At 40.7% G+C, this 16,020-nt stretch overlaps 1 long non-coding RNA gene across 2 annotated transcripts in view; it reads right to left on the reverse strand.

The window, feature by feature from the left end:
* Window positions 1-16,020, reverse strand: part of LOC135187749 (uncharacterized) — a 72,402-nt gene that overhangs the window by 43,285 nt on the left and 13,097 nt on the right. The window contains exons 2-3 of one of the 2 annotated variants that reach the window (XR_010307433.1): window positions 8,915-9,053; window positions 6,744-7,593 (exon numbers count right to left, since the gene is read on the reverse strand). This is a non-coding gene — a long non-coding RNA (uncharacterized LOC135187749). Of the gene's footprint in view, window positions 1-6,743; window positions 7,594-8,914; window positions 9,054-16,020 lie in introns of those variants that run through there. The other variant, XR_010307431.1, reaches the window with a different exon arrangement.

Genomic DNA, 16,020 nt, shown 5'->3' on the forward strand with positions numbered 1-16,020 from the left:
AGTCTATAAAGAGGGGTGCAAAGGAGCAACACGTGTTCAGAGGTTCAGACTTAGCTGTTCAGACTCAGCTCTGATCCACATGCAGCCCTGACTTGCATGCAAGGCCTGGACACAGGATCTGGCCCTCACTTGCAAACCTTCAGAGGCTCAGACCTCTTGCATTGATCTTGACTCGCAGTTAAGCTGTCTGCGAATCTTTTGGAAGCAGAGCACATTCACACCTGCACTTGATACATATATGGGGAGCCGATAGCCCCTAAGCTGAGAGCCAGCTGAGCTTACTGGCCTGATATCTCGAATTATCCACAGAGATCAATCTCCCTGCAGCCTGGCACATATTGCATGCCCGCTGCTCTGACCTGAAGATTCAGGTCAGCAGACCTTCCAGATTGTCTGCAAACTCACAAACACAGCCTGCTAGCTGTGAGAAGACAGTGCCAGAAGCTGCATGGACAAATCCTCCTCCTGCACCTGGAAATCCTGCCAGCTGATCATCCCTGGACACGCAGCATCCAGAAGACCAGCAGCATCGAGGCAGAGACCACTTCACACCAGGAGAGAAGGTTAGAGAAACCCTGTTTACTCCAGAGACTGGGAACACTTATCATTCCTCTGCAAGCTGGGAAGATTCCAGCTTCACAAAGACACGGACACACTGGGCATGCTGTGACACAATCCCGGGAGGGTAATTAATAATTAAGGGCAACATATTTAAGCAAGCTTTAATTTCTTTGTAACAGAGCAGACAGCTTTCAGCCCCTGCTGGGCAAACAGCATAGCTCTTAAGCCTAAGGGAAATTTCTCTCTGTCTATAGTTATTGATAATTTGATATTTCCAGTTAATAATCAAATCCTTGTACATAAATATATCATATCCTAATTGTTTTCATAACCATGCACAAAAGAACTATTCAGTGGTTGGGGGTGGCACGAATTTGTAAATGTTAATTTTAATAAATAATTTTATAAAAAATTAATACCACCTCAAATTCATTTCTCACCTCCCCCTAATAAGGGAGGCATAGAGGAACCCCCTCTGCAACAAAGTATCACACTGCTTTCTTGACTCTGTCTCTAATGTCCATAACAGTGTCACTACTGGGGGATGAGATTATTCAAATTTCATTTCACTGGGCTCTGAACTCACAGTATCACAGTATCATCAGGGTTGGAAGAGACCTCACAGATCATCAAGTCCAACCCTTTACCACAGAGCTCAAGGCTAGACCATGGCACCAAGTGCCATGTCCAACCTTGCCTTGAACAGCCCCAGGGACGGCGACTCCACCACCTCCCCGGGCAGCCCATTCCAGTGTCCAATGACTCTCTCAGTGAAGAACTTTCTCCTCACCTCGAGCCGAAATTTCCCCTGGCACAGCCTGAGGCTGTGTCCTCTCGTTCTGGTGCTGGCCACCTGAGAGAAGAGAGCAACCTCCTCCTGGCCACAGCCACCCCTCAGGTAGTTGTAGACAGCAATAAGGTCACCCCTGAGCTTCCTCTTCTCCAGGCTAAACAATCCCAGCTCCCTCAGCCTCTCCTCATAGGGCTTGTGCTCAAGGCCTCTCACCAGCCTCGTCGCCCTTCTCTGGACACGCTCAAGCATCTCAATGTCCCTTTTAAACTGGGGGGCCCAGAACTGAACACAGTACTCAAGGTGTGGTCTAACCAGTGCAGAGTACAGGGGCAGAATGACCTCCCTGCTCCTGCTGACCACACCATTCCTGATGCAGGCCAGGATGCCACTGGCTCTCTTGGCCACCTGGGCACGCTGCTGGCTCATGTTCAGGTGGGTATCAATCAGCACCCCCAGATCCCTCTCTGTCTGGCTGCTCTCCAGCCACTCCGACCCCAGCCTGTATCTCTGCTCATTATGATACCAAGCTACATATTTCCTATTCTTCAGTTAGGTTTTCCAGAATCTAACTGTGACTGTCAGATTCATGCCATCTCCAAATTTAGTTTCTATTTGATACAAATAGGAAAGCCACAAGAGCAGAAATGCAGACTGAAAACAAAGCTGAAAAAAAAATCCATTTGCGGTGATTGGGCACCCGTCAATGTACACTATTGATTTCAATTATCATAGTTAGTCTAATATTAATATGAAAGATCAAAGTTAGAGCTTTTCATTTAGCAAGACAGGGAGGGAGACTATACAGAGATCCATCAGGTCACTGTGTCTTATCTTATGTGAACAATCATTCATATTTATTCCTATTCACTATGCTTTCATAGTCCATCTTAAAAGCAAGTTGTGAGGTTTTTCTCTCCACTATTTAGATACAGATAGAAAGCTTCTCATTTAGGGCCTAAATTTATTCATGCCTCATTTATACAGATATTTTACTTTGTACTGACATACAATTTAGCTTAGATAAAGCTACTCTCAATAGGTACATGCAGGGAGAAAGAGAAACCTCAGCATGCCTTTTTTCCTAGGTTTATATTTTGTTGGCCTCCCTTTGTACACTAAAAAATAGGAGAAGCCATAAAACAGAACCTTGAAATATTTGTCAAACCCATTAAAAAAATAGCACTGTTATCACATTTTGAAGCTGTGAAATAAATGACCTAAAAACTTGAGTAGCAGCCTAAAGGATGGGAAATACCAAAGTGTGTAAAAGCAAAATGCAACTAGTTGAGGCTGACTTCCTCTGATGAATACAGAGGACTAATTTCTCTGATTACCAAATGGAATATTCAGCCCAGACGTCTTGTATCTGCAAAATTCAAAGACTTATTTGCAGAAACAAGACCTCTGAGCCTTAGTTTACTGAGCTCTGTAATCCACAGTGAACCAACAGTCCAGGCTATCAGCTGGGAAATTTTGGATGAACGAGTGAGAAGGGTTAAGGTGGATTCTGCATTAAATTTATACTAAGTGTTCCCTTTAAGCAACATGCAAAATTCATCTGAATTGCTAAAGCTAAGTGAAATAATAACAAGAAAGCATACCTGATATATGAGAGACCCATATAATGACTTGAGCAAAACAGGGGTGCAGTATTGCTTTCAGTGCTTTCCAAATGGAAATGCCGAACAGCCACATCAGGTTTGAGTCTGAACCACTCTGAACTACTATTCCAGCAATTTTCAAGCAGAAACCATGTGTGACTTCTCATGCTAACAGTTATAACAGATTTAATGTCATTTTAAAGGGCCTTTATCCTGTCTCACATCTGTCACATTAAACAATGTTCCATTCATAAACATTTATCTTTCTTCATTCCCAGGTTTCAGATTTCTCCTATGCCTTGCTCCAAATACCCCTCTTCTCAAATCTTAACAATGAGAGTTCAAGTTATACTGTCTTCCCAGCAGAGTAGGATTCAATGTGCAAACAAATCAGCAACATCCTTTAAAAGTAACTGATGCTAAACAGCTTACTACTTCTGCTTGCCAAAATATCACTGCATATTAATTCCACAATGCCCCTGCCAAATACATATGTGCATTGTTAAAGACCATGCATGTGCCACCTTTACATTCTGAATACAGATAAGGACACAGGGCTGGCACTGAATAACGATTTGAACACTTACTTAGTCTGAGGTGTACAGCCACAATTCAGCAGCTTAATAATTCACCACCACACATTCCACCACAGAAGAATTGATCTAGTTGGGGATGCCTCTGCTTACTGTAGGGTGTTTGGACAAGATGACCTGTAAAGGTATTCTATGATTTTGACTGCAGAAATATAACAAACCAGTTAACTAGTCACTAAGCAAAGTTTAAAAGCTCCTCAACATTTGTATTCCTCCAGGAAACACTCCTTTTGCTTTCCTTCAAGGAGCTGTCAGACTATGAAGCTCATTATGTCTGTACACAATTGGAGAAGTACAGCACAGGCAGCTCTACCAGCTAAAATGAAGATTCATGTGCCACTCTTCTTCCAGAACCTCTCGGTTCTTTTTTGATAAAGCCACAAGAAACGAGGATCATTGGGATTTTTTTCTATTTTCACTTGTAGCTAAATAAAATGTAAAGGAACATGCTGATACGGTCTATCATCTAGGACACCAAATTATTATCTCTAGGAAAAACTGATACTAGGTTGCATCCACAAGAGCAGCAGCAGCATCAGAGATATCCCACTCTACTCAGCACCTGTCAAAGCACATCTGGAGCACTGTGTACAATTTTGGTCTTCACTGTACTCTGGAAAGTGTCCAGAGAAAGGCCATGAGAATGATCAGAGGACTGGCAGATCCGCCATGTGAGGAAAGGCTGAGAGAGCTGAGTTTCTTCATCCTTGAGAAGAGAAGGCTTAGGGGAGGTATTATCATGTTTCACTACATAAAGGGTGGCCAACAAGAGAATGGAGTCTCCCTTTTCATAGAGAGTCACATGGAAAAGAAGAGAGCTAATGGGTACAAAATTACTGTTGGGGAGATGCCCACTGGACTACAGATGAAACTTCTTCACTGTGAGAACAGCCAGATGTTGGAATTATCTCCCAAGAAAGCGTTAGAATACCCCACTTTGGTCAGTTTTACAACTCAGCTTGACCAGATGCTGGGCCAGCTCACTTAAACTCCACTGTCACCTAGAAAGGTTGGGCCAGATGATATTTGGGGTTCCTTCATACCTGGCATTCTGTGATTATGCCAAGTTTACCAGCACTTTGCAAACAGGTCTTAACTACAGAAAATAAATGTAACACCCCCAAATGTAGGGAACCATCAGAGAATACCAGAGCCCTATATTTCTATCTATTAACTTTCAGCAGCTATGTGACCTGCAGTAGATTTCTATTATATTTTTTCCTCTCAGTAAGCTCGGAATATCATCATTATTTCACACTTATTTAAACCACTGGAAATTAAAATCTGTTGGTTGTTTGGAGTTTTGGTGGTTTTTTTTTTTATAACATACCATAAAAGCACACTTTAATTTTCATCCTCTCAATTTAAGGGACTGGCATCATGCTCTAAAAACCCAGACAAATGCCTAAAAGATGAATGTCCTTTCCCTTGGGAACTACTGCCTTTTGTACATTTAAATGCAATTCCTGGCAACACAATGAACAGTGAATAAATCTTTCTTAAAATGGCAACTGCTGGTTTATTTTACTAAGTTTTTTTGGAGGGAGATCTGGCACTTCTCTCTGTTTAAATTACCTTTCAAGGCAGTAATAATGCATCTGTGTTTGGTAATAGGAATCTTAAATTCCTTCCTGCTATTGTATAATGTTTCTGTTATTTTTTTTTCTCTTCAGAAGCTCTGCTGAAATTTCAGAGGTCTTGGTGTTGTCTGGGGGCAAAAATCAGTCCAGAGATAAGCAGAGGCAGTTACATGAACTTATCAAGTCCCATTTGCATTTACACTATGAAATAAATTTATCAGACTCCTCCAGAGAATCCAGAGAGGATGTTGAGGTATGATTTTCTGCAGTACAACAAAATGATTCCACAGTGACATGGTCTGACTGCATACTCACAAACATGACATTTTCAGGCTGTAAACTATTTATCATAGAATCACAGAAATGTAGAATTGTCAGAGCTTGAAGGGACCTCAAGAATCATCTATTTCCAACCTCTCTACAGGGCAGGGACCCCTCACACTAGGTTCACATTGCTCAGAGCTACATCCGGCTTGGCCTTAAAAACCTCCAGGGATGGGGCTTCCACCACCTCCCTGGGCAAACTGTTCCAGTGTCTCACCACCCTCATTGTGAAGAATTTCTACCTAACATCTAGTCTGAATCTATCCACGTCTAGCTTTACTCCATTCCACACTCCCCCAAGTCCTATCACTACTTGACACCCTAAAAAGCCTCTCAGCAGCTTTCCTGTAGCCCACTTCAGATACTGAAAGGCCACAATAATGTCTCCTTGGAGCCTTCTCCTTTCCAGACTGAAAAGCCCCAACTCTCTCAGTCTGTCCCCACAGAAGAGGTGCTCCAGCCCTCGGATCACCCTCATGACCCTTCTTTGAACATGTTCCAGCATGTCCAGATCTTTCTTTGTCACACTGGCTCCAGAACTGGATGCAGCACTCTAGATGGAGTCTCACCAGAGTGGAGAAGAGTATGTAGTACAACATACATGATTTTCTTGTTGTTCCTTATACTAGGACTTCACATCCTTCTCACTCCAGCGATCCCTTTCCAGCCTACTTCTTCCTTTATTCTACAATTAGCACTTCACAATAGTCTCCCCCTGAAGTTACAAGGAGACCTATTTCTGCACTGTCAAGTCATAACCTTGTCCATTTGACCTACACAAAATCACTTGTCCAAATCCTTTAATACTTTCCATCTCAACAGCTCACTCAGCTCACTTGTCATCCATACTGCTTGCAAACATTTCCTGCCATATCTTAGCTCTTAAGAACCTCTTCATGCAGCTAATTGCCTCCACACATACTCCTTCGGACTTAGTCTGATAATGAAATTATCCAAACTCCCCATTATATCATCCTGTGAGTTCTGGATTCCTAATGTACTAGGTACCTGCTTTTACTCAAGCAATTGGGAAGAGTCTTTGGAATAAATTTAATCTATAGTTAAACCTATTGAGCTCTCATTTAACATAAGAAACATGTAAAGCAATTGCCAGCTTAGAAGAGTAATTTTTAAAATCAAATGACAGTTGTTGGTTGTTTGGCACAAACAAAACCATCTGTCAAAATGGTAAAACACCAAAGAGCTAAGAGGAAATAACATTATACCTAAATGTTTCAAGATTTAACTGCTGACAAAATGTATTCTTGTAAATCAAAGGACAAAGTCTTAGCTTTTATTTGAATCAAAACACAAACCATCAAGTTTGGCCATTGTTCACATGAAAAATTTGTTCTCTGTTTTGACACCTGGAGACTGATTCATGTGAAGAAGGTGCTGCCTATATTAGCTTATATTCCTAAGGATTACTTGACTTTGAAACAGCAGAAAAAACAGTATTTCACTTGCAAGATCCTGATCTAACAAGCAGTACTGAATGCAAAATAGAGCTATGTTTTGCTGCCGAAAAGTAGAGTCAACAGTCAGAAGACAGGAAGGTAATTAAAGGTTTGGCTTAAAACCAGGCCTAGAACAGTTGTCAGAGACTCAAGGCATTGTTTTCTTAAGTGTCCATTAAATTAAATTAAAGCTACAAACACCCAAGAACCTTCAAACCAAAACAAACCATTTACCAATCCTGCTGTATGACCTGACATCATAGTTCTCCTGCTTTTATGAAGCTAACATCCACACTTGGATGATGGTATCCAAGGAAAGAATCCACAGTTCCACTGTTTTTATCCATCTCCCTGGGAACAAGTTAAATTCATCTGCAAAGGTTTACTAAGGTATTCCCTCTGTGTTTATTCTGGAGTTGGAGAGGTTGTTCCACATACCAATTGTTCTGCACTGCAGCTGATCAAGTGAATATTCAGGAGAATACCTTGTCAGTACTTAACGTGGCCTGAAGCAGTGCTCATGTCTGCTGGACTCCTTATCTGTGATCTCACTTACTGCTTGTAACAAGGCAGGAAAAGGTAGACGTGGGAGCACAAAACAGCACCAGAAATTTTCCTTTCCTACAGAGTCTCAGAATTTGTCTCTGACTTCTCCTTTTTCCTCATTTTGCTGTCTGCCACCCCCTAGAGCAGGAAAAAATGAACAAAATTATTCCATCCTTGGGTGGAAGTTATCCATAATTTTCAGAAAGGCAAAAGAATTACCTTTGCTCCCTAGTGTTTCACAGATTGTACTGGGTTGGAAAGGACCCTTAAAGGTCAGCTTGTCCAAACCCCCTGCGTTGAACAAGGACACCTCCAACTAGATCAGGTTGCCTAGGGCCACATCAAGTCTGATCTTGAACGTCTCCAGGGATGGGGCCTCAGCTTCTTCATAGAAAGGACTAATCAAACAGTGATTAGGAAGTCGTCATGAAAATAAAACAAGAGAAGGTGCAGCACTGATTGCAGAGGTGGGGGCAGGGGAGGGCAGGGAATGAGTAAAGAAAAAAAATAATACCGACAAAGGAAAAGCAACAATACAAAAAGAAATGAGAAGTGAAAGACTAATATAGAAGAGCAATCAATAAAGTAAGTGTAAATGAAAGAAGCAAAAAGAAACAACACAGGAGGAGAGAAACATGGATGCAGGAGTACTAAACGAAGTGCCACAGGTCTAGAGAAGACAGAGTAAATCTGTGCTCACTGGTAAGGCCTGCTGAGTAAATACAAGCTAAATATGTACAATCTAAATATTTCAATTTGAACCCTATACTAGTAAAGATAATTTCATGTGCTTCAAAACCAACTGCTTTAATACAGAAAAGCATTTTTTTCCCATGCAAAACTGAATTAAAGGTTCTTTGGCTATGGCATTTTCCCCACCTGGATTTATCATACATTTTTTTCTGATGAAAATAAATAATCTCCAAATTTGTCAAAATGAAAAAGCTAATATGACCTAGTACTGAAAAAGATGTGGGAGATAAGTAAGCAAAGCGGGAGTGAGAATTTTTAATTATTGCTACCTAGAGTTCTTTTAAAGTGTCATTACTTACTAAAGTAATAAGTTAATGTAGCATTCTGGGGAGAGAAGGCTTTCTGTTGATATTGATGAAAGACTGCACCCAAACCAAGAAAATGAGGAAAATCAAATTCAATAAAAACATGAACTTATTTTCTTTGATAATTCTGCTTTCAAATGTATTTCCTATCCCTACCATCCTACTTGTACTGGGATAAAATCTATAAATAGGGAAACTTGCCTCAGATTTCACAGAAACTAACAGCAGCTGCTTCTCGATTACACTTCACTCATGAAGACATTTACACCTGTGAGTGACTATTTTAATCAAGGGATCCCATTAGGTTATCTGCATGCTGGATTTTATCAAACTGTACACTCTGTAGCTAGCATAATGAAATTAGCACTTCCACCAAAGAGCCAGGTAGGGAGTGAACTTACTAATAAAAGGTAATGTCATGCCAACTTTTCCAAACAGCTCTTTTGTTTTGACTCTCCATCTGTCCTCTGCCAATACGGAATCCACTCCTCATCATGGCCAATCTGTTTATGAAGATGTCTGTTTCCAAGCGGTCACAGCCTGACAGGGGGGGGAAAAAAAAGCGAGCTATGGTACAGCCAGAAAATACTGAGAGTATTAAAATTAATGCCAAGAAAGACACTGCTCCCTACTGACTCATCTAGATAAGAGCAGAGAGCATTTTCCCAGTAATAAATTTCCTCAGTAACAAATTACTTATCCACAGATAAAAGAGCTTAGAACTATCAAACAAACCTCTGTAAACCAGTAGCCAGATACTTATTTTTTAAACAGAATTTAGATTAAGCACACAAAATGCAGTGCTGCGAGGAAAATTAAACAAGGAAGATGCTCAATATCTCCAAAGTAATGCCTCTTCTTCTCCTCTAAGTCTTAGAAAGGGAAAATTACAAGAAAAACAAATCCCACACAAATAAACCAGATAATATTTATTAATGATTACTGTAGGAGGAAGGATATTGAAATTCTTAGCAATAGATGGAACTATTTTACTCATTTTTAATCTGGCAGCTTCAGCTATGTGCAGCATTTCACCACCCTTCCTAATTTCATCTGAGATCTGAAAGTGGAAAGCTGGAATGGTGCCACTGCATATTAGCACTGATTCAGTTGTGTTTTAGAGACATGGGACAGAGCAACACCAGTAACACTTTCATGGACTTGACAGTTTGCAAAAACCTACCAAGATCTGTACTTAGATTGTTTTGATGTGCTGGAATCACATATAAGGGCTCGTCTAGCCAAGGAAATGCAAAAGAAGCTGGAACATCAGTCTTAAGCCTGATTGCTGTTCTCTACTAACTTCCCACAAAGTCACTTCCTGAGAGGTAAATGGGGTACTTCGTGGGTTAGTTTAAACCATTTCCAAAGGCAACGGCATTCCACTATAGGAAAACGCTTGTATTTCATCACTGCTCAGAAGCTAGTGAGAAATATCAGCCTTTCACTAAGAACTTTGTGCTGTTTTCTTATGTAGACACTACATTGATTTAAATGCTGGGGAAGGGAAATCAGAACTTCTGAACATTTGTCCAAATTTATCCAGATTTTTCCATCTACACAGACAGACGGACACATTTCCCCCCTTCTGTTTCTGATCTGCTTCTGACTGTAAATAATCCAGCTTTTTGCAAAAGCTCTTGTTTTGTGAATGAACCCTGGGCTAAATTTTCACTGCTGTCCAGGAGCTGGGTTTGCCTCTTTGCTTTAAATTTACACTAGTAAATAACTCTAAGCCCTAAAAACATGCACTCTACTTTACACTAACAGTTTACCTGGCTGGGAATGCATTCTGCATAATAAGACAAACTGTTTGCTTGCTGCATCGAGTAGTAGGCTGTTGAAAGGATTTGTGTTTTATGCTGGGCAGTATGATAGCAGATATTTCTCTTACACTATGTTTTGAACATGCACACAGGCTGGTAGGCTGCATAACAGTGTTTTCAAGCTGCTAGGCAGAAATAGGATAAGGAATGGCAGGACACAGATATCCATCTTGACAAAGTGGCAGCTATGGCACATTTAAAATCTTGCCAGTGGTCATTAAACTACAAGGTACAGAAGAACTTTGCAGGAGATGGCAGTAGGATTCTGCTTTCTATGAATGGATAGATATGTTCAAATTCTCGTTGCTGTGTTGGTTGCCCAGTTTAATACGCTGCTGTAAAATTCCATTATCAATGAAGATGTCGCAGCTTGTCACATCCGCCCTCCTCTCTCCGGCAAGAAATCAGGAAACAAAGGCAATTAAGAGTTCCAAGAGCCTGCCTTTTCCCAGCTGTACCATATCTTCCTCAGTTTAAGGTAGAACAATTGCAGGAAATGGTGGAATTGTAGCTTTTTTTCCTAGAAGGGGACTTTGAAACTTAGAAAAGCAACGCCTATCAGTGCTCTACTTACACAACCATGAATTGGAGGAAACTGGGCACATCAAGTGAATTTAAGCTGACTGACATGACACAGGACTAGATTGTCACTTCCTAAAAGGGATGGGCAAATACACTCCCTGGATGCACCTTCCTCTAACATTTCCTGTGCTTTTCCCTATTAACCCACTCCCAATATTCCACAGAAAAGTTTGGTATGTGAACACTCAAAAAAGCATCAAAAGCTAGCAGCTCTGGCACTGAAATGTTGTAAATGCAGGAAGAACAGACTTTTAAGGCAGACAGCTAAGAGATCAATCATGAGCAGCAGCTGAACCGACAAGCTCACTGCCTGATGTTGCAAAAACACTGCTGAAAAGCCCAGTGTGGGCCCTAACATTTTGGAGTTAAAGTAGCCTCTTGACTTCACAAGTCATATATAAATGCAAGCTTATTAAGCACTAAAGACACAGTGGGGGGAAGTACTGTGTTTGAAGCCATTAGTTCCTATGGAAAATTCATTATTAACAGGATCTGAAGCCACAGCTGACATCTTAGCAAGAGATATTTCAGATAAGGAATAGAGATTGAAGCGCAAGGCATTTCCTGGGGATTAATGACTGGCTGGTGAAAGCTAATGGCACCTGGCTGAGCTTCAGGCTTTGAAACCCAGCTGATCTCCAGGTCCCAGGAAATACCTTGAACTTCAATCATTAATGTTACTGTAATATGTCAATTAAATATGTACATGTGCACACAGGTCTACAGTGTTTTAACAGGGGACTTGCTGTTTCCGTTGGCATTCTCCAGGACATTGCTGCAGAATTAGAGCTCTGTAAATTAGCCAGCTTGAATCATTTCTCAACATGCCATTCATCTTATAATAGATTACATATGGTATTGCCACTTGCCAGGCTACAGCACAGACATTTTGCATCTATTTCTTCACATCTTCCTGTTTTAAATGTCTGCTTGGAGAAATAAGATCTCTGGGTCAAAACTAGATTTCCTCCTTTAATCACATTCAGTCACATACCTGCTCTGAATTGAGCCTGGAAGTTTAGTTGCATGTGGTTTACCTCCCAAGTAGTAATTTTAAATAGATATGCATTTTTTTTTTTTTCTTTTTGGACACATACTGGTCCAGAATAAGATTTTACACTCCTAATCTCTCAATATTTTGCCTATCCAAACTAGACACTGGCACTGCTATGAAGACAACCTACCCACTCCCACAGTAAGCAATCAGAGACTATTTCTGATGTGCATCCTGAATGTGACTTAAGCACACACTGATCCAAACCTAGGAGGAACTGTTCCAGGCACAGTGCTATGCTGACTTGCTTTTGTGATATAAGCTGGTGTCGCAGCAGTGCTTTATACACGCCATGCAGGAGGCAATTGCAGCATTGCACAAGAGTGCTGTGTCCAGCTCTGGAGCCCTCAATGCAGGGAGGACACAAACCTGATTGAGTGGGTCCAGAGGAGGACCACAAAAATGATCAGGGGAACTGGAACACCTCTGCTACAATGACAGACTGAGGAAGCTGGAGTTGTTCCACCTGGAGAATGGAAGGCTCTGGGGAGACCTAATAACAACCTCCCAGTACCTGAAGGGGAGCTGCAAGAAGGCTGTTTATGAAGGCCTTCAGTGATAAGACGAGGGGCAATGGTTTGAAATTAGAGAAGCATAGATTTAGACTGGATGTTAGGAAAATGTTCTTCACAATGAGGGTAGCTGAGCACTGGAACAGGTTGCCCAGGGAGATAGTAGACGCCTCATTCATGGAGATATTCAAGGTCAGGTTTGATGGGGCTCTGGGCTAGTGGAGGATGCCCCTGCTCTCTGCAGGAGGGTTGATGAGATGACCTTTAGAGGTTCCTTTCAACTCAGGTGATACTATGGTCATATCAAACAGATGCCTCTGCATTCAAGCTCAGAAGCAGCCCTGAAGGACATGGGAGGACAATGGGATACAGCTCTCCAGTGTTGCCACTTTTAACTTGTTGAATGAAACAGAACAAAGTCACATCTTTAAATTTACACAGAAATATTCTTCATGGAACTGCAACAGATAACTTTGACTACTGCAGTTTTCTGTGCTGCAGGTAAATAACAGCTGAACTCACTTTAGTTATTAACATTGTGGGGGCTTTTTAAAAAAATCACAAAGGCATTGGCAAATTCGGGATATTTGTCACTGAAGTCACTTCATTTTAGCAGTACTTTTTCATTCCTGGCCCAGGATGCATGCTCATAGCCAGAATAGCTCAGAGAAAAATCAAAATTTTATGCTCATTCAACAGAATTTGAGACTGAGGTGAAGAGGTTAAGCCTCAGACAAGGCCACACAAAAGGTCAGCAGAAAAACTGAGAGCAGAGGTCAATAGTTCTGATTTCCAGTCCCCTTAGCCTAAACACACAGCTCCTTTCCAACAGTTAGTTCCACAGGAATTCTCTCAACCGCAACCAACCATAAACTCCCTTTAGAATAAGATTCACAATCTCCTGGTTCATTATTAGTCTGCAAACAACAGGCAATTGGAAACACAACAATTTTGCAAGCTTATGGTTCTGTTTAATAACAAAAGTGTTCCTCGTGTGTAGTTAATAGTAAATATCAGTAATCCAACATTTTTACTCCTTCTTGATTTTTCTCATCACAATAAACACACACAAAGGAACTCTATTGTAGAATTTCTAACATTTATGTTCCTGCAGAGAGAATAAGCATAAACTGCACATATTCCTCCCCATGGGTAGCACAATACTCTACAAGTCCATTAGCAGTGCCAGGGTACCAGCTACAGCTACATATCATTTCCCAAAATGCAGGCCACTTCTTTCCTCTATTGAACTGCTTTATTTTTTTTCCCCTCCTCTTAGCTGTAACTTCATAGCCATGCATAGCACAATATACTCTTGCACCAGGTGTGGTCCTGAATATTGAAAAAACAGCTGCAGACAAGATTTGTCTCCTTTTTATGCTATACGCAATGAAGTGCAATTTTGCCTTTTTGCTCTCATGAGGAGAGCTCTGGGACTAATTTAATTGCAGATTTTTCCTTTTTCTCCTGCCTAACACAGATCCTGTTCTAATCTAATGACTAATGCTAGGGCCAGGAAAGGAACAAGTTTATCCCAGCAGGAACAAAACCTCAGGATGAAATAAAGGAGCTATTTTGTCAGTCTAAATAACTGAGAATTCAACTTTTTAAAAAAATGGAAATCGTATTAACATCAGTTACTTCAGATACAGTAGAACTGTTCTCTTTCTGTGTTAGTTTTTCATGAGTAAAAAGAATCAGAGTGTAAATTCTATGTGAATTCTGGTTGCCAAGCTTTTGATCTGCTGGTATCTCATAAATTATAAACTACAGAAATTTTAAACCATGCTCTTCTTCCAAGAAATTTGAAGAAAATTATTAGACAGGAGAAAATTAATGAAGAAATGTGAAAACAGAAGGATTATCAGAAGCAAAATTTTATGGTGTTACAACATTTGTCTCATCTACATAGACAAGCAATCAAACCAAAGTGGTTAGAGATATTTAGGTCCCAATTTGACTTATCCCAGTAGGAAGTTCAAACTGGATCCAAACTAAAAAAGAAATTAAGAACCAGAGACAGAGTATTACTGTGGATGGATTTGTCCAACATGTTATCTCCCTCCCTTAGGTTTAAGAAACAGAAGTGGGACTATATTGCTGCCAAAACCAGCAACTAGCAGCCCAACAAGAATGATGAAGTGCATTTTAGAGAGGCAGTGATAGTTGTCACTTGTAGCATGCTCAGGCCCTGGATAATGCAAAACCAGATAGAGAGGCACCTCTGCAGCCTGAGTAGCAAAGGATGGTCAGAACTGCCTTGGAGAAGAGGTGGTTGGTATTAGAACACATATTTTCTGATCCATCATTAAAGTCTTTGCACAATTATTACTGCCTACAAATTCCTGGAATAAAGTTCTCAGCACCATAGCACTATGCTTTCTGTAAGCACCAGGAACAGCATGTCCAAATAGTCAAGGCAAAAGGAGCCACTAAACTGCTATTAAGTGGATAGTTTACCCAGAAACTTCACCAGATACAGCCCTTTGCCACCTGCTTGGTAATTACAGGAATCTACAAGTCAGCTATCAGCATGAAAATCTCCAAAACAACAATTGAAGGTAACTGTGTACACACTAGCATCCAAGAAGTTTCTGAGTCACCAGGATTTCTATTTAAGGATTTACTGAGTGTTACAAGGCCTTCCCAATTATTCTGTAAAAACAATAACGAACAAAGTGGGTTACTGTCTTGTGTGCATTTTAGATTGTAACCACATCCTCTGCCATTCCATAACAATGTTCCAAAGTCTGCTTCCATGTAGCTCTTGCAAAGTACCAGATATTACATTTTTCTTTGTCAGATAAAATCTCATTTCGGGTTTCAGTTGTTCAGTCTAGTTTTTACACTGGAGGAGAAAGTTAATCCACTTCACAGGACATGTAAGCAGCTGTTTAATGAAGCTGCCAACAACCACCTTTTACGAAAGGATATAAATAGACAGAGTGGATTCTATTTATGAGCCTCCAGTTCTGAGCCAATGTTCCTTTCAATCCCTCTGCCAGTCTCAGAAACAAGACACAAGAATTGAAGCAACAAGAGAGAAAAGCTGACCTTCAGCAGCTGGGAGAAGCTGTGATGCAGGTCTGAATCTGCATGCCAGAGTTTTGGGAAATTTTGTCAATTTTTTTTTTCTAAATCCGATTCACATCTTGTGACTTGTAATCACTTCTTGGAATGAGGAAGAACAGTAGCAGAGCTGTGGATTTTGTATAGTAACAGAGAACTCTGGATATGCCCTCACATTTATGCCAAAGGATGTTTCTGTGAATATACTTTATGTCCTTTTTTGAAATCCAACCTCAAGACATAACTTCTGCACAAAGTTGTGTCGGTTTCAGTGTTAACTGGGATATGAAGTCAATACAGAATGTTGCCTGAACCAGTTCTAACACTCATTTCTTAACTGTGCATTTTGAATACTATGAATTAAAAGCACCACTTTCATTTTCCCCATCAGCCCATTCTTCAGTGCAGTGAAGGAGCATCAAGCAAAACTGGAAACCAAACCTGACCTGGTGAAATCAACAACA

This window comes from Pogoniulus pusillus, chromosome 2, assembly GCF_015220805.1.
Source record: "Pogoniulus pusillus isolate bPogPus1 chromosome 2, bPogPus1.pri, whole genome shotgun sequence".
NCBI lineage: Eukaryota > Metazoa > Chordata > Aves > Piciformes > Lybiidae > Pogoniulus > Pogoniulus pusillus.